Below are 25,523 nucleotides of genomic sequence, written 5' to 3'. Positions count from 1 at the left end.
TCCCCAGTCCAGTGGTCGAAGCCGTCCCCAGTCCAGTGGTCGACACCGTCCCCAGTCCAGTGGACGCCGCCGTCCCCAGTCCAGTGGTCGACACTGTCTCCAGTCCAGTGGTCAACGCCGTCTCCAGTCCAGTGCTCGCCGCTGCCGCTTCCAGTCCAGTGGTCGTCGCCGCCGCCTCCAGTCCAGTGGCCGCCGCCGCCGCCTCCAGTCCAGTGGCCGACGCCGCCACCTCCAGTCCAGTGGCCAACGCCGATGCCTCCAGTCCAGTGGCCGACGCCGCCGCCTCCAGTCCAGAGGTCGTCGCCGCCGCCTCCAGTCCAGAAGTCAAGGACATCTCCTCCTGGCGTCTCTGCCTCCGGTCATCGCCGGTCCTGCCCTTGCCAGGCGCGGGCCCCCAAGAGCCCGTCGGCGTCTCCTCCTCTGCCAGAGACGCAGGCCCCCAAGAGCCCGTCGTCGCCTCCTCCTCTGCCACAGATGCAGGCCCCCAAGAACCCGTTGTCGCCTCCTCCTCTGCCACAGACGCAGGCCCCCAAGAGCTCGTCGTCGCCTCCTCCTCTGCCACAGACGCAGGCCCCCAAGAGCCCGTCGTCGCCTCCTCCTCTGCCACAGACGCAGGCCCCCCAGAGCCCGTCGTCGGCTCCTCCTCTGCCCCAGATGCAGGCCCCCGGACTCTACTGGTCCCTGCCTCCTCTCCATCGGTCCCTCGGTTCCTCTCGGCCCTCCCTCCGGGTCCCCCTCCTCCCGCCCTGCTCTGTGTTCCTATGGGCGTCTGGGATACGCCCTTTGAGAGGGGGGTACTGTCACACCCTGTCCTGTCTCCCCATTCTGTTCAGTCATGTGTCTTTGTTAATTGCTCCCACCTGCCTCTCGTTTTCCAATCACCCAAGCTCCCAGCCCTCATGTATTTAAACCCCTTCAGTTCTGTGTCTCTTGTTGGCTCATTGTTTCATTGTCCTACGTGATCCTGATTAAATCCTTGTTTTAAATGTTCCTGTCTGCCTGCCTGCCTCCTTCCTCACCCGCGTGTGGATCCTCACCTCCATTTCACTCACCGGCACGCTTGTGACACTAATAGAGCGCCCAAGGAGTCTCCACTTCATTTTTTTCGGGAAGTAAAATTATATTTATGTATTTTAGGTCACTGCCGAGCTGAGCTTAGATTTTAACATGTACTGTTTAACCATGAATTTTAAGTGTAATAGGGTAAAAACCAGTGCATTTAACATAATGTTGCACTTGAGAAAATGGGTTGAAATATAACATGCTGGTGGAGCTGGGTTCCGACTATCGGCTTGTGGAGCTCTCGGGAGACCTCTGTTTTCCACCCGTTTCTCCCCTCCCCGCAGCTCGGCACATCTCTGTCTGATCGCGGCTTCTGTCTGCTGCGCGGGCTGCCAGCTTGTGGAGCTCTGGATGGAAACCTTTCCACCTGGTTCTCCCCAGCGGCAGCTCTGCGCATCTCAGATCGCAGCGGCACTTGTCTGCTGTGCGGCTGCAGGCTTGTGGAGCTCTCGGGAGACCTCTGTGTTCCACCCAGTTTTACCCAGTGGTTAGCCCGGCGTATCTCTGACTCAGAAGCTCTGGTGTTGTGCACAGTTAACTCCATTTGTAGCTAGGTTTCTACCTCCCTTGGCTTGGCTCCCACCTCCGCGTTAGCTTTGGGTTAGCTTCAGGTTAGCAAGTAGCTAGTTTGACCGGGTGTCGTCAGTTGATCCCAGGCTTACAGCCCCACCCTCAGCTCCACCTCTCTTCCCTTTTGTGGAATTGTCCGGACTTGACGGAACCTGTGACACGGTCAAAATGGCGGTGGTGGCCACCTCCCATTTTTCTACCAAAACATGTTATTGGAGCCTATGGAAACCCATTGTCCAATATTTATATGTCGATGGCTGCTACCTAGTGGCAGGAAACCACACACTTCCACTTTAATCAAAGCTTCAGTCAGACTCATCTAAACAAAGTAAGTGGAGTGAAACAGTTGTAACTAATTACACACTCACAGTGGTTTTACACAGTTATAATCAATTATCCACAATCTTCTGTACCAGTCAACAGCAGAAAAGACAGCAGCTAGCTAGCTAGCTGCTAATGCTCCCTGAGAAGATGTTTAAAGAGCAAGTCACCCCTAAATCAACTTTTTTTTCTGATAAACTACATAAGTGCGTGTCTAATTGTGCTGCAGACACGTGTAGTCAATAGTTTAGCACTTTAGTGCATTTTAGTAAAAATTTAAATTTTCTGCCTAAAACTGTCAGTGTTGTGTCGTTGTCGGGTAAAAACTCTGCACTGCATTTGAATTTAAATCTGCCATTGTTATTGGCTAAGAGGTACCCTAGAACGTTAGCTGGTACCATATGATGTATGGCGTTGTGAGCCTGTTTGTTTGTGTATTTGTTAGTGGCTACGCCCTCTCGGTCTGCTAGACAACAGCATTTGTTGCATTTTTCAAACAGGAAGTTGCGTAAGACTCTGGTAGGGGGTGACTTGCTCTTTAAATGAATTTTAGCTGCAAATTCAAACCAAAACAACAGCAAACCCCCATAAGGCTAGACAACATAAACAGTAAAATGATCTCAGGACAGGTGGTACTAAAATGATTTGTGATGGGTTTAAGTGATTTAACATTAAGCCCCCTGGTTTTTAATACCAGCGCCCAACTCATGAACTCTTGAACTGGGACACCGCAGGGTGGTGCCTTTTGGCAGAAAAGTGGAGAATCTCATGCAATTAGGGTGCATCAAAAGGGTCAAGCTAATCCAATAACACTATTGTTTTTGGACACTAAATCCTGAGTACTCAGGTATCAATTTAATCAAATAATTTAATATTTAACCCCCATTTTTAGAACGTCTCCCTTTTTTCTGCAGCTAGACCTGGAAGCGCCGTCCAGGCCAACAGGACTCTGTCTGTCCTAAACGATCCTGTTGTACGAGCCGTGGATAAACAGATGAGCCTGTCTTAACTGACTTATCTCTGGATTGGATTAGGTCATATCGGTAGCAAACTAAAAACAACAGGATCGACAGAAAAGACGATCTACGAAACAAAAACTCAAACATTTACATTCCAGAGAGAACATTCAGTACGCGTGTTTCGGAAAAGCGGAAACACGTGTAGAACAAGCTGTGTGTTGATTGATAAAACAAGGCAAGAGTCTTTGAACGTAAGGGTTAACTTAAATGTGATTACAGGATTAGACGTGTAACATAAGGTCACTGCCATCAGGGAGCCAAAGTGTTGATCCACGTGTTTCAACTATTTCAAGGATAAAGGTTATTATTGTTATCCCTGAAGGACAATTAGTTTAACCGCTTGTATGCCTTAAGGGCTTGAATTAAAGCCAATTAGATTTGTTGGTTCGTGTAGACTTACCCCACTAATACCAGATCTAACTGGTCAGGCTTTTATGTCCCACCAGGATATTTTGGGTTACTCATCCGACAGCCCCTTCTGTAACCTTTATGGTAAAACTCCATGAATGGTTTGGAAACTTTGTCGACAGAGAAGTTGTGTGTTGATGGATGCTCTGGATTTAGCGGTCACATCTGCCAGAGCTGCTGGATCAACAAGAGTTGAAAACATCATCAAGGTTCATTTGGGCGTCTCTTCAGATAAGGACTCAGTGGGTCACCACCTGCTTGTAGGTCACTCTATGAAAGCTGATTGTTGACTAACGGCGGTTACTGTCATGGTCTGCGTCTGCGTCTCCCCTCATGTGTCTCCTTGTGTTCTCCAGTTTCCCCAGATCTTCAGCCCTCTAGCTTTCCCTCCTCAGATATCCCCCTCCCAGTTCCTGTGCTCCCGTGGCCCCCTTTAGTCACGCCCCTGTAGTTCTTCTTTCTGTAGTGTTTTCCCTTTAGTTTCAACTTCCTCCTTCGAATATTAGTTATGTTTGCTGCCCTTCTGGTCTTTAGGTTTTTCTCTTAGGTCCTTTTCCTTTAGCTGCAGCTGTTAATGTTATTAGTCTCTAGTGTGTTTTTCCCATCAGTGTTTGAGGGTTTTATCCCCCCTTAGATTATTAAGTTATGTTTCCTGCTCTTCTTGTCTTTAGGTTTTACTCTTAGGTCATGTTAGTTTCCTCCCAGATTAGTAACTCAGTTCACCTGGTTTCTCTCTCCCCACACACCTGCAGTTCATCTCCCTCTCATCCTCCCCAGTGTATAAAACCCTGTCTGTGTCTCAATGTTTTGTCGGTCCATAGTCATATGTCAGCGTTGTTTAGTCTCTAGTCTCTAGTCTCTAGTCTCTAGTCTCTAGTCTCTGGTCTCTGGTCTCTGGTCTCTAGTCTCTAGTCTCTAGTCTCTAGTCTCTGGTCTCTGGTCTCTGGTCTCTAGTCTCTAGTCTCTAGTCTCTAGTCTCTAGTCTCTGGTCTCTGGTCTCTGGTCTCTAGTCTCTAGTCTCTGGTCTCTGGTCTCTGGTCTCTGGTCTCTGGTCTCTAGGTCTCTAGGTCTCTGCTCAGTAAGTGAGATTTTGGTTTTTGGTCTGAGTTTAGTAATAAGGTTTTGGCTTCCTGCCCCTTTGGATTTTTTGTTCCCCATTCAAATAAAAGGGATTTTACTTTATAAACCGCTCCTGCCTTGTGTCGTCTGGTGTTTTTGCATCTTGGGTCCAAACCTCCTCTTGCCCGCAACGTGACAGTTACATAAAAAACTCCCTCATCTCATGTGACATCCCAGCTGTTTCTCTTTTATCTAAGGCTCCCTCTAAACTGTTGAACTAGATAAATCTTAAGATACTTTGATGAGAAACAGCCCTTCTGCCAACACTGATCAGGTGGATCATCAAGATCCAAGCATTCAGAGAGCTTCTCTTTAAGGTGCCGATGCATAAGCACCACCAAAGCCCTGGAAACAACACACAGACTAGAACTACACTGAGTCATTTAGACATAACAATGAGGCTTTTAAAGAGCAAGTCACCCTCTTCCAGAGTCTATCTCCACTCCCATTTCCTGTTAAAAAATGCAGCACAAGGAGGTGTTGCCTGGCAGACTGAGAGGGCGGAGCCGCTAACAAATACACACACACAGGCTCACAGCAGCATTGTGACATCATATGGTACCAGCTAGCATCATAGGATACCTCTTAGCCAATAGTGATGGCAGATTTGAATTCAAATGTAGTGCAGAGTTTTTACCCGAAAAGGGCGCAACACTGACAGTTTTAGGCAGAATGTTTAAATTTTAACGAAGATGCACTAAAGTTCCAAATGATATACTACATCTGTCTTCAGCATGATTAGACACGCATTTATGTAGTTTATCAGCAAAAGAAAAAAAAAGTATTTGGGAGTGACATGCTCTTTAAAGACAGGTGAGAAAGCTCCACCCTCTTTGGATCTTTATCATAGCTTAGGTAGACATCGTCCGTTGGAGTTTAAACAGGGCTGTGCTCTAATTGTGCCTGTGTTTCACAGGTGTGCAGTTACCATGGTGGTCCTAATGCGCAACTGCAGGTTACCACAGTGACAGTTGGTTGCCATAGTGACCCTAATGAACAAATTTTGATTAATACGGTGGTCTTAATGTGCCAAGGAAGGTGACCAGAGTAACTGTAATTAACTATAGTTGGTTGCCACAGTAACCATAATGAGGCACTGGCAGCTACCAAGACATCCCTAATTAACCACAGTTGGTTGCCATGGAGACCCTGATGGTTATTATGGTGCTGTCAGTCACCATGGTGACCCTGATTAGGACAGCAGCTTTAACATTTCTTTTTATCTTGGTTCTCTTCTTTAGTTTTAATTATAGATGATCACAAATTAATCTCTAATTACTATGGAGATTTACTTAACTCATAGAATTAACAGTAAGTTGATATTTGTTGTTTGAAAAAACCCAAGTAGTAGCTACTATTGAATATTATGTTCCTGTTCTTCAACCTTTGCCTGATGAAGATCAAAGCTTGCATGTTTTCCAACCAGTCCACCTCCTGCACATCGTGGACAGAAGGCTTCAGGGAGACCCATCAGTGTTTGTCTCTGGAGCTGAACGGCACACATCTAAGCAACGCCTTTTTCCAGTGGCTGGTGCAAGCTGTCACTATGACCTACATACCTAGTGCTCTCCGGATGCCCCATAGTCCCACTGTGCCCACGGTTTTCACTTCATAGCAACCACAGGGCTTGCTGGATGCTGACCAGCAGCTATGAAAACTATGGAAAGGGGAAAATTCAAAGATATTAACTGTCATGACTTGTTTTAACACAAGGGTGGAATCTAAATGCATTTATGTAGAAAATATCCTCAACAAAACATTTGCAGGATCCATACAAAATGGAGGCAAAAAGGTAAATGTACATTTTCAGGGTTGATGTGTTGACATTTAGTTTGAATAAATCAATAAATCCCAGATAATAAAATGAATAAAAGTTGTTTTTGAAGTTGGCTTTTAAAACCAGAGTTAAAAACATATTTTTGCATTTTTCCCCTTTAAACACTCAAATAGGTTGAAACTGAGTAAAAGCAAGCTCAACCCCGACATGTTATAAACGGTTCTTGTGCTCTTTTTGTTGCCTGCCCCGCAGCTCTTTTAGTTTTCTACAGATTCAAAAGGCAACATGTAATAAATGTAGATGCCATATAAATGAATGATAAACAAATCAATCTGAAATATCTAAAAGCCAGAGAAAGACCTCTGAATAATGAATTGGCCTAGTTTGTGTGGATCAAATAAGAGTAAAATAGCCAATGATGATTTACATTTTAATAACGTACATTCAGACACCTCTGCCTCCAAAATGCTAAAAATAATTTGCTCTCTGAGAAGGTGGGTGATTTCTTTTCAGGCAGCAGGAGAAACAATCCCATTTTCCTGCACCAGTGTGACGGGAAAATAAACAGTTTTTTCTTCAGAAGGAAGAGAAAATTCACACGCATTGATTTTTAAGATGTAATCCATCAAAGAAATAAGAAAAATAATTTGTTTAGTGGTAAGAATCGTTGACAATGTGAACTGATGAGTGTCAGTTTATGGAAGATGCGCAGAGATTCACGTGGAAACGGCCCCATCCAACACAGACATGAAAATAGTGGCAACAGGTAACTTTTTACCTAAAGGGAGAGGCAGGTTTACACTGACTTGGAAACATTTGATCACATCCTGTTTTGTAGAGTCCTCTAGTCCCTGCACAAGAAGAAGGAATCTGGGTTCCTTGGGATTCTCCAGGAAGAAGATTAACACTAAAGAGAGGGATTCCTGTGACCTGACCTTTGATACACCACACAAACCACTTAAAAGCTGGGTGCAGCTGAAAAAAAGACCCTGGTTTGCTGGAAGAACATGTCATCAGTATAAAGAGGAAGTGTGACATGAATATGGGTGCAGAAAATGAAAATTAATTTAACTGATTTCTGATCAAATTAAATTACACTAAAGTTCCAATATTACTATAATAACTTTAATTTTTTAAACCATGTATGTAAAAACCTGCATAATACATTCATACATGCATGCATAAGTACATATTTACATACATACACACACACATACATACATACATACATACATACACACATACATACATACATACATACATACATACATACATACATACATACATACATACATAAATACATACATACATGCATGCATAAATACATATTTACATAGATACATACATAGATACATACATACATACATACATACATACATACATACATACATACATACATACATACATACATACATACATGCATAAATGCATATTTACATAGTGTCACAGCGTGTGGGTGAGGTGAGCGGAGGTGAGGATCCACACACGGGGAGGAAGACAGGCAGACAGGTAGGACGTTTTACGATGAACTTTAATGAAGAACACGCAGGACACTGAAACAATGGACCGACACAAGACACAGAACGAAGGGGTTTAAATACACGAGGGCAGGGAGCTTAGGTGATTGGGAAACGAGAGTCAGGTGGGAGCAATTAACGAGACACAAGGCTGAACCAAAACGGGGAGACAGGACAGGGTGTGACAGCCCCCCCCCCCCCCCCCCCCCCTTCCTCAAAAGGCGGATCCCAGACACCCACAGGAACAAGGAGCAGGGCGGGAGGAGGGGGACCTGGCGGGAGGGCCAAGAGGAACCGAGGGACCAACGGAGAGGAGGCAGGGACCAGCAGAGTCCGGGGGCCTGCGCCTGGGGCTGAGGAGGAGGCGACGGGCCCTTGGAGGCCTGCGTCTGCGGCAGAGGAGGAGGCGACAGGTTCTTGGGGGCCTGCGTCTGCAGCAGAGGAGGAGGCGACGGGCTCTTGGGGGCCTGCGTCTGTGGCAGAGAAGGCAGCGGTGACGACGGGCTCTTAGGGGCCTGCGTTTATGGTAGAGGAGCTCTGCAGGCTGGACCAGGGACAAAGTCTCTGCAGGCTGGGCCGGGGGCAAAGTCTCTGCAGGCTGGACCGGGGACAAAGTCTCTTGGACGGGCTGGATCGGAGCCTCGTGGAAGGGCTGGACCGGATACGGTGCGACCTCCGGATCCACCACTGGAACCGGAGATGGCGGAGACGTCGGACCAGAGGGGACATCGGCCTCTGGACAAGAGAGAGCGTCGACCTCTGGAGTGGAGATAGCGTCGACCTCTGGAGTGGAGAGAGAGCGTTGACCTCTGTAGTGGAGAGAGCGTCGACCTCTGGAGTGGAGAGAGCGTCGACCTCTGGAGTGGAGAGAGCGTCGACCTCTGGAGTGGAGAGAGCATCGACCTCTAGACTGGATGAGGCGCCGACTTTGGATGAGGCGTCGACTTCAGAGGAAGAGGCGTCGACAGGAAGAGGCGTCGACCCTTGGACAGGAAGAGGCATCAACCCTTGGACAGGAAGAGGCGTCGACCCTTGGACTGGAAGAGGCGTCGACCCTTGGACTGGAAGAGGCGTCGACCCTTGGACTGGAAGAGGGGTCGACCCTTGGACTGGAAGAGGGGTTGACCCTTGGACTGGAAGAGGCGTCGACCCTTGGACTGGAAGAGGCATCGACCTCAGAACACTAGGAGGCGTCGACTTCAGAACACGAGGAGGCGTCGACTTCAGAACACGAAGAGACGTCGACCATAAGACTGGAAGGGGGGTCGACAGAAAGGGAGTTGAACAGAAAAGGAAAGAAAGAAGTGATCAGTAAATGGAGATCAGTAACTGAGCAGTTGAGAGGAGTGAGACCGGAACAGCAGATTAAATCCAGAATATGTCCTTTGGTATGGGTCGGTGTGTCAATGTGTTGGAGAAGTCCATGGTTGAGGAGGCAAGAAGAAAAGTCTTTAATGATGGGGGGAGTGTCATTGTCCATTTGGATATTGAAGTCTCCCAGCAACATTAATTTGGAAGATAGAGTGGAGAGATGGGCGAGTAGAGAAGCAAACTGGGACAGAAAGTCAGAATGGGGTTTAGGTGGATGGTAAATAACGGCAATAATGGTGGGAGTTGGTCCAGGGAGCTGAAATGCCAGGCATTCCATAGAGCTGAGTGCAGGAACAGGCACAGGAAGGACTTTCCAAGTCTCACGGTGTACGACCGCGAGACCGCCTCCTCGTGATCCGCGGGATTTAGAAGTATAAACACAGCCAGGTGGAGTAGCGTCGTTCATTGAGGAGAAGTCGTCCATGCACATGCATGCATAAGTACATGTTTACACACATACATACACACATACATGTATACATACATACATACATAAATATTTACATACATATATACATACATGCATGCATAAGTACATGCTTACACACATACATGTATACATGGCATTACATACATACATACATACATACTTACATACATACATACATACATACATATTTACATACATGCATGTATAAGTACATGCTTACACACATGCATACACACATACATGTATACATACATACATACATACATACATACATACATATTTACATACATATATACATACATGCATGCATAAGTACATGCTTACACACATACATACACACATACATGTATACATACATACATATTTACATACATATATATACATACATGCACGCATAAGTACATGTTTACACACATACATATGCATGTATACATACATATGTTGGGGTTATTAGGAGCGAACAATTAGTAAGCGTTAACTTACTTTTGGATTCTTCAATAAATTCTGTAAATATGAGAATATTTACTGATTTATTAATTAATTAAGATATTCTTAGATATCTCCGGGGCACCACCCCGTTCTACCGGGGAAAATTTGAATCCAAAACTCTTATCAGTCTTTCTTGAAGTTCGTAGAATCCTTGGAGCAGAGACTTCTCTTCGACACAACAAAGCTACTGGAGACGAAAATCTGAATTTTATAACATTTAATTGAACAATTTGTCAAATGAATAAACAGTGGAATAAATGAATAATAACCGTGTGATATGATTGAAGATGGATGTGTTTGCGTGTGATGGAGGATGTATGAATGGGGTCCTTTGTTCTCACAAAGGAGTAGTGTGTGTGCGTGTGTGTGTGCGTGTGTATGGATTCAAAATGGAGTCTTGAATACAAGATGGCTGACCCCTTTGTCTGGCTAAAGTGTGGGTGGCAACTTGCACTTTAACTTCCAAAGCACTTAGAATCAGTAGTAACTTAAACTTAAATCACTCAAAACATTTCAAAGGATCATGAAACAACACAAAAGATTAATCACAAGTTAATATCTTTTAGTTTCACCACTTGGCCATAGTAGGAAACATTTAAAGATATTCAAGCAATGATAAATAAGCAGTTTATTCTTTCAAAATGACCCGACGGACGTAATGGGAGCGAAAGAGGAAAACACGAAGCTACTTTTGAGCAATAGCGCGGTTTTATTGCTTATTCTGGACTATAGAGGAAATGGGAGAAGAAGGAGAGAGAAGGAGATGAGTTTCTGATCACCAGAACACTGAAGCGTCCCTCACTTATTGATCTGACGGTTCTCTGTGTTTCTCCGCAGCTTTCGGCGTCGTCCGTCGGTTTGATGCTTTCTCCGTTGTTTGGCGTTCTCCGTGAGTGTTTCTCCACGGGCTGGACACAAAGAGAACAAAGTTTCTTTTGTGCTGAGTTTGACAACTTACAGCGTCTCTGAGAGCTGGATGGAGCTCCGCTCGTTCCCAGTCAGGTCCCGATGGAGTTGGAGTGGCTTTCCAGCGGTTGCGTGGCTCAACTTGGGCACTTAGAGCTTCCGCGTGCTCAAGTTGTCGGAGCGTTCGACAAGCGTGTCCTTACCGCCAGGTATCCTGGGCAAAAGAACGAGGTTCCTTTGTCTTTCCTGATGATTTATAGTCTGAGTTCGCGGGAAAGCTCCGTGACTCCCGCACATGCACAGAATGTGTTTCTGGTATTAGGCGGTGACATCATCCCAATGCTTCCGTGTGCAAAGCATCATGGGAAATGAAGTTTCTTGGCGCTGATGTGATTATTTGCTTTTCAGAGCAATTTAAGCACAGTCATTTTGGAGAAAATCACTGCATAGTAATTTCCTCATGAGGTCAGACCCTCAACACATACATACATACATACATACATACATACATACATACATACATACATACATACATATATATACATACATGCATGCATAAGTACATGCTTACACACATACATACACACATACATGTATACATACATACATACATACATACATACATACATACATACACACATACATACATACATACATACATATATATATATATATATATATATATATATATACATACATGCATGCATAAGTACATGCTTACACACATACATACACACATACATGTATACATACATACATACATACATACATACATACATACATATGTACATACATGCATGTATAAGTACATGCTTCCACACATGCATACACACACATACATGTATACATACATACATACATACATACATACATAAGTACATGCTTACACACTACATACACACATACATGTATACATACATACATACATATTTACATACATATATATACATACATGCATGCATAAGTACATGTTTACACACATACATACACACATGCATGTATACATACATACATACATACATACATACATACATACATACATACATACATACATACATACATACATACATACATACATACATACATACATATTTACATACAAATATACATACATGCATGCATAAGTACATGCTTACACACATACATACACACATACATGTATACATACATACATACATACATACATACATACATACATACATACATACATACATACATACATACATACATACATGCATACATACATACATACATACATACATACATACATGCACACATACATGTATACATACATACATACATACATACATACATACATACATATTTACATACATATATACATCCATGCATGCATAAGTACATGCTTACACACATACATACACACATACATGTATACATGTATACATACATACATACATACATACATACATACATACATACATACATACATACATACATACATACCTATATACATACATGCATACATATTTACATACATGCATACATATTTACATACATATATACAAACATGCATGCATAAGTACATGCTTACACACATACATACACACATACATGTATACATACATACATACATATTTACATACATATATACGTACATGCATGCATAAGTACATGTTTACACACATACCGTACATGTATACATACATACATACATACATATATACAGCTTCAGGATAAAGGATGAGATATGTATCATGACTCGTTAAGGTCCATGTGAGAAATAATCACAGAGCCGAGGTCAAAATTCAACGAGGTCAACATATATAACGGGCGCAGTTTCTGATCTTATGCAGCAATTCCCAAATATAAATATATAAAAACTAGCTTAAAGCTGCATCTAGATGCTTTTCTCATATGTTTTCTTTGAAATTATGTCAGATTAATGAATTTTCTTCACTGAGTAGACTTAAGTAAGGCTTTTAGCAGCATAAGCTTTCTAATGGCTCTCAGATCTTTTTCTAAGCTGCTAAAGTTCACTTTGCAGCTTTGTTGCCAGATCAGCTGAGCGTCTGACTCTAATGACATACAAGCCACAGGTAAGACAGTCAAAGTGTTTCTCGGCATCAGATATATTTAGTTTAGTAAACTTGGAGCTGAACAATCTATTTTAAGATTTGATGTCACTTAGCACAACGTTTAAGACTTTTTCTCTTTGTTATTTTATAGAAATGTTTTCACGTTTAAAAATGAGGCCCCGTGCTTCATATGCAACACAAAAACGACAGGTGATAATGGTTTTGGGGAAGTTTTGTTCAATGAAACTTTGAGACGATAATAATTAAAACACCTGCCTTTAACTGATGAGTCTTTGCAGTATGTGTGATTCCAGACAGATACCATAGCTGTCAATGGCTAAACCCTTATGCAGGAAAAATATATGTAACCATATATTTATAAGCAATGTATGGACGCAAAAATTCAGGAAAATATGAGGTGTCAAAAGTATATTAGACAATATACCAATGTAATATACAGTGGGGCAAAAAAGTATTTAGTCAGCCACCGATTGTGCAAGTTCTCCCACTTAAAATGATGACAGAGGTCAGTAATTTACATCATAGGTACACTTCAACTGTGAGAGACAGAATGTGAAAAAAATCCATGAATTCACATGGCAGGATTTTTAAAGAATGTATTTGTAAATCAGGGTGGAAAATAAGTATCTGGTCAATAACAAAAATTCAACTCAATACTTTGTAACATAACCTTTGTTGGCGTGTAAGTGACAAGACTCACTCACTAGGAATTTGTTTCGGTTGCATGGCGCGAAAAATCAAAAAGTCAGACAATTATTAAAAATTAAATTCAAGATTAATCAATATAAGAAACAATAGGAAAACTATCAGACACATTAAAGACTTAGGGGAAGCATAGGTGCAGATCTGTGTGATTGTGATGTGTTCAGGCAGGTGATGATGGTGCTGTCCACAGTTGAGATGGAGGTGTCCATCAGGGTCAGTGGAGCTGACACTATCCTGAAGTCCATATTCAGCTCCAGGTTGGTGTTGCTGCACCAGGATGCCAGATGTTCCACTTCCCTCCTGTAGGCAGACTCGTCCCCATCTGAGATGAGGCCAATGAGGGTGGTGTCGTCAGCGAACTTCACCAGTTTCAGACTGGTGGCAGGAGGAGCAGCAGTTGGTGTAAAGGGAGAAGAGCGGGGGGGGGGGGGGGGGGGGGGGGGAGCACGCAGCCCTGGGGGGGTCCCGATGTTGGTCATTAACTCACATGCTGTCACCTGTTCGTCAGGAAGTCGGTGATCCACTGGCAGATGGGTTCGTGCACGTTGAGCCTCCTGTTCAACATCCTCCTAAATCCAGAATGTGCTGTAATTAGAGTGAGGAATATTTCAGTATGGTGTTTAAAAAAGAAAATAAGAAGGTTTTCCATTATTGGAGCTCCGTATCTGTTCACAATGTCCTTTTTCTCTTGTTGTTTGAAGCAATCAGCTCCACTGTCACTTTGTACCAACTTGTCTCTTTTCTCTTCAATCCTTCAGCGCATGAAAATCGATTCGGACTTGAAGAATGTCTCAAGTCTTTAAAGGTGTCTGAAGGAGAGAGGCGTGAGGAGAGGGTGTGCGTGCCGAAGGGCCTCTCAGGAGATGAGAGGATTTCAGGAAATTAATCAACAGAATGATGCATCATTTCATCAGGGGTTGGAAATGAAAAGTGGAAAGCCGACTTCAGGCTGGAACTGGCATCCGAACTTGGATCAGTGCAAAAATAATTTATCTGCTGAAGAAATGCTTCTCTGCAGGGTGGAAGATGCACACAATCATGGTTTATTTATGGTTTTACTGTGGTCTCTGTAAGTGATTTGTTTTTCCTGCAAAAGATGAAGTGTGAGACTTAAACGCATTTTCCATCCACTGGTGACTCGTTTTATTTCGTGTTTTTCTGCCTCTGTTTAAGACTTTTCCTGCTCTATGAAGCCCCTAAAATCATGGCTGTAAATCTAAACTGTCAGATGGGACAAACTTACGGTTAGTAAAATTTCTACATGGTAACTTAATGGTGACTGTATCATCCATCACTTTTGTTCATTTTAAGTCAAATTTGTTAATTCTACATGATTATTTACCTTTCTGATTTTTAAGTGCATGCACAAATTTAGAAAGTCGCATAAAATTCAACGTTAGAACTGACAAAAAAAAAAAACACATCTTAATGAGTGAATTTTGATTTAAACTTTTTTTACACCCCTTCAAATAAGTTTTACATCTTCCAAACATTCCCAAACTCGAAAAAAGTCATGTTTACCTGCAGACTGGGCTCAGATGTTTGTTTCCTCCGTGGAGGAACATTAATGTCACATGTGGATTCGGTGATTCGATTTACCGATTGATAAGTGGGGTTTAATAAAGTTCTGCACTTACAGCTGCTCACTGCCATTAGATTTCATAAAACGTATTTCCGCCAGTCTGAAGTGCAGCGTTAAATTTAAAGTAATTTCTTAAAAACAACTTTCATGCTACGTGACAGTGGCGTGTCTCGGCCTTCTAGAATGGGGGGGGGGGCAGGTGGAGGACTTGCTTGTGTATGAGCGACGCATTTGTGTCATAGTCTGTGTCCTGCGTCCCCCTCATGTGTTCTCCAGCCCCACTCCAGGTTCTCCCCTAAGGTTTCTGTGCCCCTTTAGGTCTCGAGCTCCCACCAGGTTTTCCCAGGTTCACTTATTCTTTAGTTTTCTTTGTATTTATTTATATTATCTAGCTAATTTTTCCCTGTAGTTTCTTAGGTTCAGGTTTTCTTCTAGGCCCTTCCCCACCGGTTTATTAGTTCTCCTTTCCTCCTTAGATCATTAGTTATTTGTCTTGTTCTTCTAGTCTTTAGGTTTGGTTATTATTCATAGGTCATGTTTTATTTCCCCTCCTCAGCTTAGGCCCTGTCCACACGTAGCCGGGGATCTGCCAAAACGTAGATATTTTTCTATGTTTTAGACTGTCATCCACACAAAAATGGAGTTTTTTCACACGAAAACGGATCTTTTTAAAAACTCCGGCCAAAGTGAAGATCTGCGTTTTCTCCGTTTTGGGTGTCTGCGTGTGGACAGACAAAACCGGAGTTTTAAGGTCCGCAAAGTCACTTTCCACGACAAAAACATGCTGACATCACGTGTGCGACCTGTGTTTACACTAGCCGGCAGCATGGAAGCCCTCAGATCTGCGCTCTGTCACTACCCGATCCATCAGTTGTCCAAGCGCTTTCTGCTTGTTTGTTTTTGCAAGCAGAATTACTGCTCCTTGCGGAAGACCACAGACGAAGGACGAGGTTAAGAACGGGGGAAGTACTGCCGCCTACAGGTCTGGCATGTCCTTAACAACGTATTTATCCGGGTACGTGTGGACAGTTTTTTTTTTAAACGTGGTGGTGTGGATGCAAGTTTTTGGAGGGGCGGATATTCGTTTTCAAAAAACCCCGGCTACGTGTGGACTAGGCCTTAGTTTCCTCTCCCTGATTGGCAGATTGATGTCTCCAGGTTTCTCTCTCCCCACGCACCTGCAGCTCATCTCCCAATCATCCTGCCCCTGTGTATAAAACCTTGTCTGCGTCTCAATGTGTTGTTGAGTAGATAAGTTTAAATATTTACGGGTAATATTTGATAAAAGGTTGATATTGAAGGATAATATAACTAAAATAGAGGAAAGATGCAAGAAAGTAATAAATATAATGAGATGTGTGAGAGGATGTGAGTGGGGGGCTAGTGCTCAGGCATTAAAACACATGTACAGTGCAATGATACGATCAGTGATAGATTATGGGAGCATAGTTTATAGTTCAGCATCTAAAACATTAATGAAACGGATTGAAACCATACAAAGTCAAGCATTAAGAGTGTGTTGTGGAGCACTAAAAACTACACCTATTGTGGCACTACAGGTGGAAATGGGTGAGATGCCAATGCAGCTTAGAATAAAACAGATAGCTTTGAATTATTGGGGAAGTATACGAGGGTGTGAGGACAACAAACACAAGGCAAAAAGGGCACTGAGTCCGTGTTGGGAAACGGAGAAAATGGAGGATTATGGTAGCTGGAAAGTGCAAGATTGGGCAAAAGAGAGTAAGATCCATGATAAAGTACAAATGAAAAAGTTTTTATATACGGTTAATCCAAAGTGGATATTTCCGGAAGTGTGTGTTGATTATAGTATTTATGATAAAATGAGAAGCAGTGGGGGGAAAAGGAAATTGGGATATGATTACAGAAGATAGATTGAAAAGTTATGAGTCTTTTGTGCACATCTTTACAGATGGATCAAAGGAACTGGTAGGGGGAAAAACCGGTTTTGCATTTGTGGTACCACATATAGGAGTAGTGGTTAGGGAAAGAACTCCAGATCATTTATCTGTGTACACAGTGGAGATGATCGCTATCTTATTTAGTCTTCAATGGATGGAACAAAATGGAATTAAAAAAGGAATTATATGTACTGATTCATTATCTGTATTAGTGTCAGTTGAATTAATGTCTACCAAGAGTCGAATAGATGTATTATATGAGATATATGAGACCATATTTAGATTAGGGACTTTGGGTACGGAAGTTAAATTTTTATGGGTGCCGGCACATGGAGGAGTAGAAGGAAATGAAATGGCAGATTATTTTGCAAAAAAGGCAATAAGAGATAGGAAAATAATAAATATTGCATATAGTGCCGCTGAAATTAAATCTATCATTAAAGCACATATAATGGAAGAGTGGCAAAGAATGTGGGAAAGGGGAGAGAAAGGAAGACATTTGTTTCAGATACAAGGGAAAGTAGGAAAATGGAAAAATATAAGAATGAATAGTAGAGATCAAAGGATAATATCAAGATTAAGATTGGGACATACTGGGCTTAATAAAACGATGCATCTGATGGGGAAACATCCCACAGGTTTGTGTGGTTGTGGGGTGGGGTGGGGGGGTGGGGGTGGGGGGAACAGTGGGACATGTTTTGTGTGGCTGCATAAAATATGAGGAAAGTAGAGGGCAACTCAGGGAGAAATTAAGAGACATAGGGGGTGGAGTGATGACTGTAAGAAATTTGTTAAATGGTGATGAAAGGAATTATAAGTTGGTTGTTGGGTATCTAAAGCACTGTGGTCTGTTGAATAGAATTTAGTTTTTTATTTATTTATTTTTTAATTTAATTTTTTTTTTATATTTCTTTTCTCGCTCTTACTCCGACTCACATTCCAGCACAGTAGGTGGCGGAAATGCACCTAGCAGTTAGATGTCACCCGCTTTTAAACTTGAAGAAGAAGAAGAAGAAGAAGAAGAAGAAGAAGAAGAAGAAGAAGAAGAAGAAGAATGTGTTGTTGGTCCATTGTTTGTGTCAGCTCTTTGTCTCTAGGTCTCTTGGTTTTTCGTACTAGGATTTTTGGATTTTCGGTTTTGGCTTTCAGCCTTTTGGATTTACTTTTGGACAATCACTCCTAAGAAAGGATTTTATGTTTATTCCAACTCCTGCCTCGTGTCTCCCTGGTTCTGCATCTTGGGTCCTACCCCAACCCCCCCCCCCACCCCCACTCACAGCGTGACAATTTGGTTTGTTTTTGTTTGTTTTTTGAGGGCAGCAGCAGCATTCTAGTGAATTTTTGATCTCCACATTGTGCCATGACTACTTCTTTGTCTTCTTCTTTGCGTAGTAAAGCCTAATTTATACTTCTCTGTCACCTCTGCAAGGAGACGTTTTACTTTTGGACTTGTCCGTCACCTGGGGAGTGTTGCAAAACAATTCCCTGCCAGGACAACAGAGGGCGTAGCGCTGTTCTGTGTTATCCTGCCACCATTAGATTCGTGTATCCAGCCCTCAATAGTGTATTTTTGATTGTGTTTACATTGTTTTAATGTTTTTCAGTGACTTTCTAACACAGACGAACTTGTTCCTCTTTCTCCTCCACCTCCTCATGTGATCAGCACCTCTAAACCCACGTTTCTCGTCTTTTCTGTTCACAAATAAAATGCTGGCTGTGTATCGTTGTACTCCTGTCATGGCTGAATAAATGTTCATAGTTTTGGACTTTTTCTGCGATGTGTTCTTCAGTCTGTTCCGTGTCTGCCGCTAAATGTCTTGTTACTTTTTGGAGCAATGGCGGTGCTGTTGACGAATTTACAGGAAGCGGCGTCATGACCATCACAGGCTTGCAGTCGCCGTCACTTTTGACGAATAGTAAAAAAGTTGGTTATGTCAGGATCTGGGGTGAGTCTGCACATTCCTCTAATCACCTTAAGTCATTGCAGGTGGGCAGCTCCGGAGAGCGGCCAGCTGCGATGATTTCCCTCATCTACTTCATGTGGTTATAAAGGAGCTGGAGATCACTTCACCTTGCCGGAAGATTACTCACCTTGGGTAGCTCTTGCCACTATAGAAAACTACAGCTTTAGTCTAGCCTTATATTTGTCCATCATCATTGTTGTTTTTTTGATGACCTCTGCCTTCCCTTCATCAGGAATTCTCACCACGAACCTTTCCTGCAATAACCTGGTTTTTCATCTCCAAGCCTGATCTCCCTCACCCGGACCGACCCGCTCTCCCACTGCTCACCTCCCTTGGATTTTGGATTCACGCTGACGTTGCTCACCCCAGTCCTGGCTACCCTACCAAGCTCTGGATTTCAGCCCCCACAGTAAGATCCACTACAAACTGAGTCCTGCAATTATATTCCCCTCTGCCCAACACTGACAGTGTTTGTCTCAACAGACCCAGCCCCAGAGCTGTGCTCAACATCACCGCCACGTCTGGCGGTGCACCTTTAGTTCTCCTTAAACTAAAACATTTATTTTTTCCTACCTACGTCTCCTAGTGTGAATTCTGCATGTCTTGGGTCAGGAAACTTCCCTCAGTCATGACAGGTTATGTCTCCGTCACCCTCTGCGAGCCTGTCGCAGAGAACTTCCTCTGATGCATAATGGCATTGTGTTTCTCCGTACCAACGCAGACGGAGAACTACAAATTAGGCTTAAGGCTTCGAAAGCATAGACACATACACAAGTGTGTAAAGATACCGAATTGGGACAGAAAAAATGGCGTCATCGAACGCAATGCATACCAGTCGCTGTTTGTGCTACTTTATTAAAAATCTTCATTAACAACTTTTAAACAAGCAATTGACAAAATTTACATTCATTGCTGTTCACATTAAATCTTAAACTAAAACATCCGAAACATGAATAAATATCATTAATCGTCTTAAAATGAACTTCTTTTGTTTGAAAATCCATATTTTCCGAAAAGGCACTTTTATTTTAGCCATTGTTCAACCATCTTCTCAAAACTCCCACCCAGCAATGTGGACTTGGACAAAGTGCGGATTAAGGGCGCAAAAGGGGCGTGGTCAACTTCTGCACTTGAGGATTGGGACACCCTACACTCGCACCCCAGGACTTGAATGCACCATTAAAGGGCGCAAGGGTGGAAGTGTGAGTATTGGGGACCTGGTTTGTTGTGGTTAGCGAGCTACTTTGTGGTGCTTCACTGCCACCAACTGGAGTGACTGGAAACCCGTGCTAAAGGTCCATGCTGCCACCTACTAGTTTGGGGTTTATAACCCCTTTTGTGGACAATGTAAAGTCAGTTTAGATAGAACTCAGTGGGGTGGCATCTCGGGTGGCCAGCCATAATCCAAGGGTGGCATGTGCTACCCCAGGCCACTCCACGGACACGTCCCTGGTACATGATTATTTTTAAAATAGCGCAATCCAGATCACAGACCCATAATTACTGACAAAGATAATTTCAGGTAAATTAATGTCTAGAAAAATCTAAATACATTGTAACTTGCTCCATTCAAGGGAAGTAGCGCAGCTCCACCTGAGATAAAAACCTCAAACCAACAAACAAATGCATGGCGCTGTCCTTTAAGACACACGTGCATCTGTGTTTACGGCATTACTGAGAAAATTAACTCAGACAGAAGTTCTTATCCAAACACTCGCTGCGCCCCTTGCTGTGCTGCCCTTATGATACGTGCAGTTCCGGGTGTGTTTCACACAAACTTCCCACCGAGTAACAAATCTGTCACTCGCTGCTCTCGGTCTTACATCAGAGTCCACGCTGGGCTTGTGCTCCACTCCTGTGTTCATGAGCTCCAGCGGCTTCACCTTTCAGCTGTCCGGCTTTACATCAGAACTTCCAGCAAAGAACGGTGGAGCTTCTGTAGAACTCCAACTGGGTCAAAACCCCAGTGTGTGTGTGTGTGTGTGTGTGTGTGTGTGTGTGTGTGTGTGTGTGTGTGTGTGTGTGTGTGTGTGTGTGTGTGTGTGTGTGTGTGTGTGTGTGAGAGAGAGAGTGTGAGAGTGTGTGTGTGTGTGTGTGTGTGTGTGAGAGAGAGAGAGTGAGAGAGAATAAATAATGCAAGATGAGGTAATGTTTAATCATTTTTACAGTAATTAATTATAGCGTCCAGAAATTAGATTTTAAAGCTCGTCTCACCTGTGTCTAGGGATGGGTACCTTTGACATTTGAATCGATCCGGTACAAATTCCCGGTACCTACGAATCGATACCGGTACTTAACGGTACCAATTTTCGATACTTTTGAGTGTTTATAATTTTAATTCTCTTTTATAATTAAATATATATATTTTCTCAATATATAACAATATTTGATATATATCACGATAAATAACATTCAACTGTTTGTATTTTAACATCGTCCTTGTAGTTTTATAAGCTGATAATTAAACTGAAGCAAACATCTTTACTGTGAACTAAATTTACTGTGTATCTTCATTACTTTTGCCGTCTTTTTTCATTTGATTTTTCCTACTGGGAAGCTAGAATTTCCGAGGAGAAAGTGAACACACCATTAGCTGATAACAATGGTAGCAATGGAAGCTAACATACCAAGCTAACGTTATCTTAAACAGTTTATTTAACTGCTGGAGCAGATTAAAACGATGATGCCTCACACTTAGATCGTTGTCACTGGTTTCATCTTCACCCAATCACACGTCGCATTTAGTAAAGTGAAGCCAAACTTTAGAGCGCGTTCATGTTCTTCTAGTCGGGAATTCGGAGTTCCGAGGAGAAAGCGAACACACCATTAGCGAAACGGAAGCTAACATATCAAGCTAATTATATTTACCTACCGGAACAGATTAAGATGTCTCACTTAGATCGTTGTCGCTGGTTTCATCATCACCCAGTTACCCATCACATTTACTGAAGTGGACCCAAGCGTTAGCGTGCGTTCTTTCTACCATGCTGCTCTGTTTACAACTTGTTCGCAGCGAGCGACGACATAACGCTCTTGCGCATGCGCAGCTGTCTTCGCAAGTTCTCGTTATGATGGACGGGTACCGAAACGAGGCACCGTTTGAAATGACGTGAATCGGTGCTCGGTCGGTACTATGGAATTCGGTCGGTACCTTAAAAGTACCGAATTCGGTACCCATCCCTACCTGTGTCCCACTTGTCCCTCCCTGTTTATGTACTCCTTTTTAACTCATTCACTGCCAATGATGACAAAAGTCATCATTTGCAGTTTTTTACTGTGTGGGCGTCGGAACGAGCCCCCGCACCGTGAGAATAAACATCTCAGCTCTAAAGCCGATCTTCATCTGCATACGTCACATGTCACATGATCAGGAAGCAGAACATCCATGTGTTAGGAGATCGTTTTGGGCCGTTCCTGAAAAAAAAGTGAGGAGCGAACCGGAAAATCTTCTGCCGATCACAATTCGACAACGGATTACGAAAGAACGGATAACGCTCGAAACGCACTGATTCTTCCTGATGTAAGAGGTTAGTCTCCGCTTTGTTTTGGTTGTTGGTAGGTCTGTGACTCTTAAAAAACAGTAATAACGATCAGAAACGCTGGCAGCAAAGGGCTTTACCAATTAGGAAACGGCTGGCAGCGAATGAGTTAAAGGAATCGTCTAACATCTTTATGCAGATGACATCCAACTGTACATCTCCTTTAAGCCCCGTGAGATATCATGGGTTTGTGTCACTTGATCCTGGTTTTTATAATCAGTTTTGTAAACATCTAAAACATGGAGGACGGCTTCTCTTGGCTTGGACTCGTTGTATTTGACCAGTCAGTGGCTGAGGACAAAGATCTGAAAGCACGACTGTATAATTTAAAAGCAGTGGATTAGTGAGAATGTCTGGTTGGGGGTAAAAATTCTGACATCTTTGAGATATAGTACTTCTGCTGGGTTGAATATTTACTAAGAAATCACAATACAACTATAGACACATTACTTTGTCTTTGTGTGTGTGTGCGCGCACGGGTGTGCGTGCGTGCGTGCATGCGTGCGTGCTCTGTCTTCTCTATCCCCAGTGAGTCATGGAGGATGGCTGCTCATACTGAGCCAGGATCCTCTGGAGGTTTCTTCCTGTTAAAAGGGAGTTTTCCTCTCGACTGTCGCTTTATGCTTGCTTAGTATGAGGATTGCTGTAAAGTCACTGACACTAGTCAGTGACTGGATGCAATTTGCTGGGTTCCTTATATAGGAAACATTATTTCTGATTGGCTTAATGAACTGACCTGAATTGGAATGTTTATTATGTGAAGTGCCTTGAGACGACTCTTGTCGTGATTTGGCGCTATATAAATAAACTTGAATTGAATTGAATCCAAAGATCAGATGAAAATGTAGCATTAAAAATAAGTGGGAGGGTGAGGCCAGCGTCCCCGCTGACACGCCGCTTAAAGAGGCCTCCGATGAAAGGCTGAACTGATGGCGCAGACGCTTTCTTCTGATTGCACTTGATGCTCAGGATGCTGCGGTTGTTTGCGTCTCGAGTGATTGCCGTCTGTCTTTTCAACTTTTATTAGCTGCAGTTTCCTTGAATATTTAAAGAGACGCTGATGCAAAACGCACAGGAAAAGTTTTTCTTCCTTCTTAAAGACAGAAGAAAATATTTGAGTCTATGTGTCCTGAATAAATGGTGAACTTCCCGTCAAAGCTGAGGATTTTTTTGTATTTAATGAAGATTTTTATGGTCAGACAATAGATCCATCTGGAACTCATTCTCCTAATTAGTTTTACAGGAAGTACATCAGCATTTATTGGCCATATGTGCAACAGCTAGACCAAACTGGTGAGCGATAAAACTCCAAAAATAAGAAGTGTCTCATGTGCCTGCAAGTCTCCGTCAATCTGTTCTGGTCTTTGTTGAGCTCCTCATTGTGGCCCAGAGGTTCCCGCTGGCCGTCATCATCCTGCAGCTGCATCGCTGCTCAGCTCCGTGCCCGCGGGGACTAGAATCTGCTGAGAATGTTGGTTTCAGCACTAATCCAACACTCGACCCTCTGGGAGTTCACTCCTGCTTTAATTGTCTGCTGAAAGCCCTCCTGCAGTTTTACACACTTGTTCCTTCTTTCCCGTTGTATTTATTTTGTGTTGCAGCAGCAAGGCTGAAGTTGCTCGTTCATGAGAGGGGATGGAGAGGGCAAGAAGTGATGTCATTAAAAAGGTAAAGTGTAGAAAAGCACCCACACCAGCTGGATGAAACTGGATTTGGACACATTTTAGGTAACATTTTACCTGATTTGTTGTAAAAAAAAAAAAAAAAAAGTGAATTTGTGCGAAGAAAAGAAGTAAATGTGACTTTATGGCAGGGGTACTCTGGCGGGGAGGGGAGTTGTCTGCTTGCACATTTCCCTGTCAAGACGTTCTCTACTGTTTCCTGGACGCTAAACCAACAACAGCCTTCTCCGTCGTGAGTCAAGATGGGTGAGTCCATGAATGTTAAGTGACAGTGTGACGTAGATCTGTCAGGATTTTCTAATCCTAGAGTTTCACCGTCTGTTTTCTATCAGAAGCTAATGCAGGAGATAGATGTAGGAGACTATCTTCATGTTCAGCTGCATGAAACACTGAGTGACCCATTAGTCAGAAATAATCATTAAAAACGGGTTTTCAGTGTTCCACACCTTTAATGTAAGTTTAGTAATATTTGTTTAAATTGAAAATTAATTTTGGATTAAGTTTCAAACCCTTCTTGCACTAAATGAACACACACACACACACACATATATATGTATATATATACATAAAAAAATTATATATATATATATATATATATATATATATATATATATATATATACTTCAGACACTATCTGTGTGTCTACTTTACCCGGATTAAGAGACCGTCTAGGTGGATCCGAAAGTGAGAGGTCGGATGACCGCTGGCACCGGAGGGCTGTAGAGGACCGAGGTGCTGGTTCTTTCAGTCCGGAGATGTCTCTCGGGTCACGACAGATGGATGAAACCAAGCGTTTTAAAAGTAACTCTGAAGGAGTTTGGAGTCAGCTTTGTTCTGCAGGAAAACTATCTTGTTGTTCAGCTTCGCAGGTGCGAAAAAGGTTAAAGGTTTTGGCAACGTGCCAAAGTACTTACTGATTAAAGAGGTGGCCGGTCTGAAGCGCGCTCTAGAACTGACTAATTACCCAAAGCCATCTGGTTTTAAAAAATTGATGTTATGGTTTGGCCAGCCAATCAGGGGCTGACAAGTTTGAGAGATGTTACCAAGCATCACAGAGACACACCCTCTGTGATGGAGACTCTGAAT

The sequence above is a fragment of the Nothobranchius furzeri genome, chromosome 10 (genome assembly GCF_043380555.1).
Source record: "Nothobranchius furzeri strain GRZ-AD chromosome 10, NfurGRZ-RIMD1, whole genome shotgun sequence".
Taxonomy (NCBI): domain Eukaryota; kingdom Metazoa; phylum Chordata; class Actinopteri; order Cyprinodontiformes; family Nothobranchiidae; genus Nothobranchius; species Nothobranchius furzeri.
Note: the sequence above shows the minus strand (reverse complement) of the source record.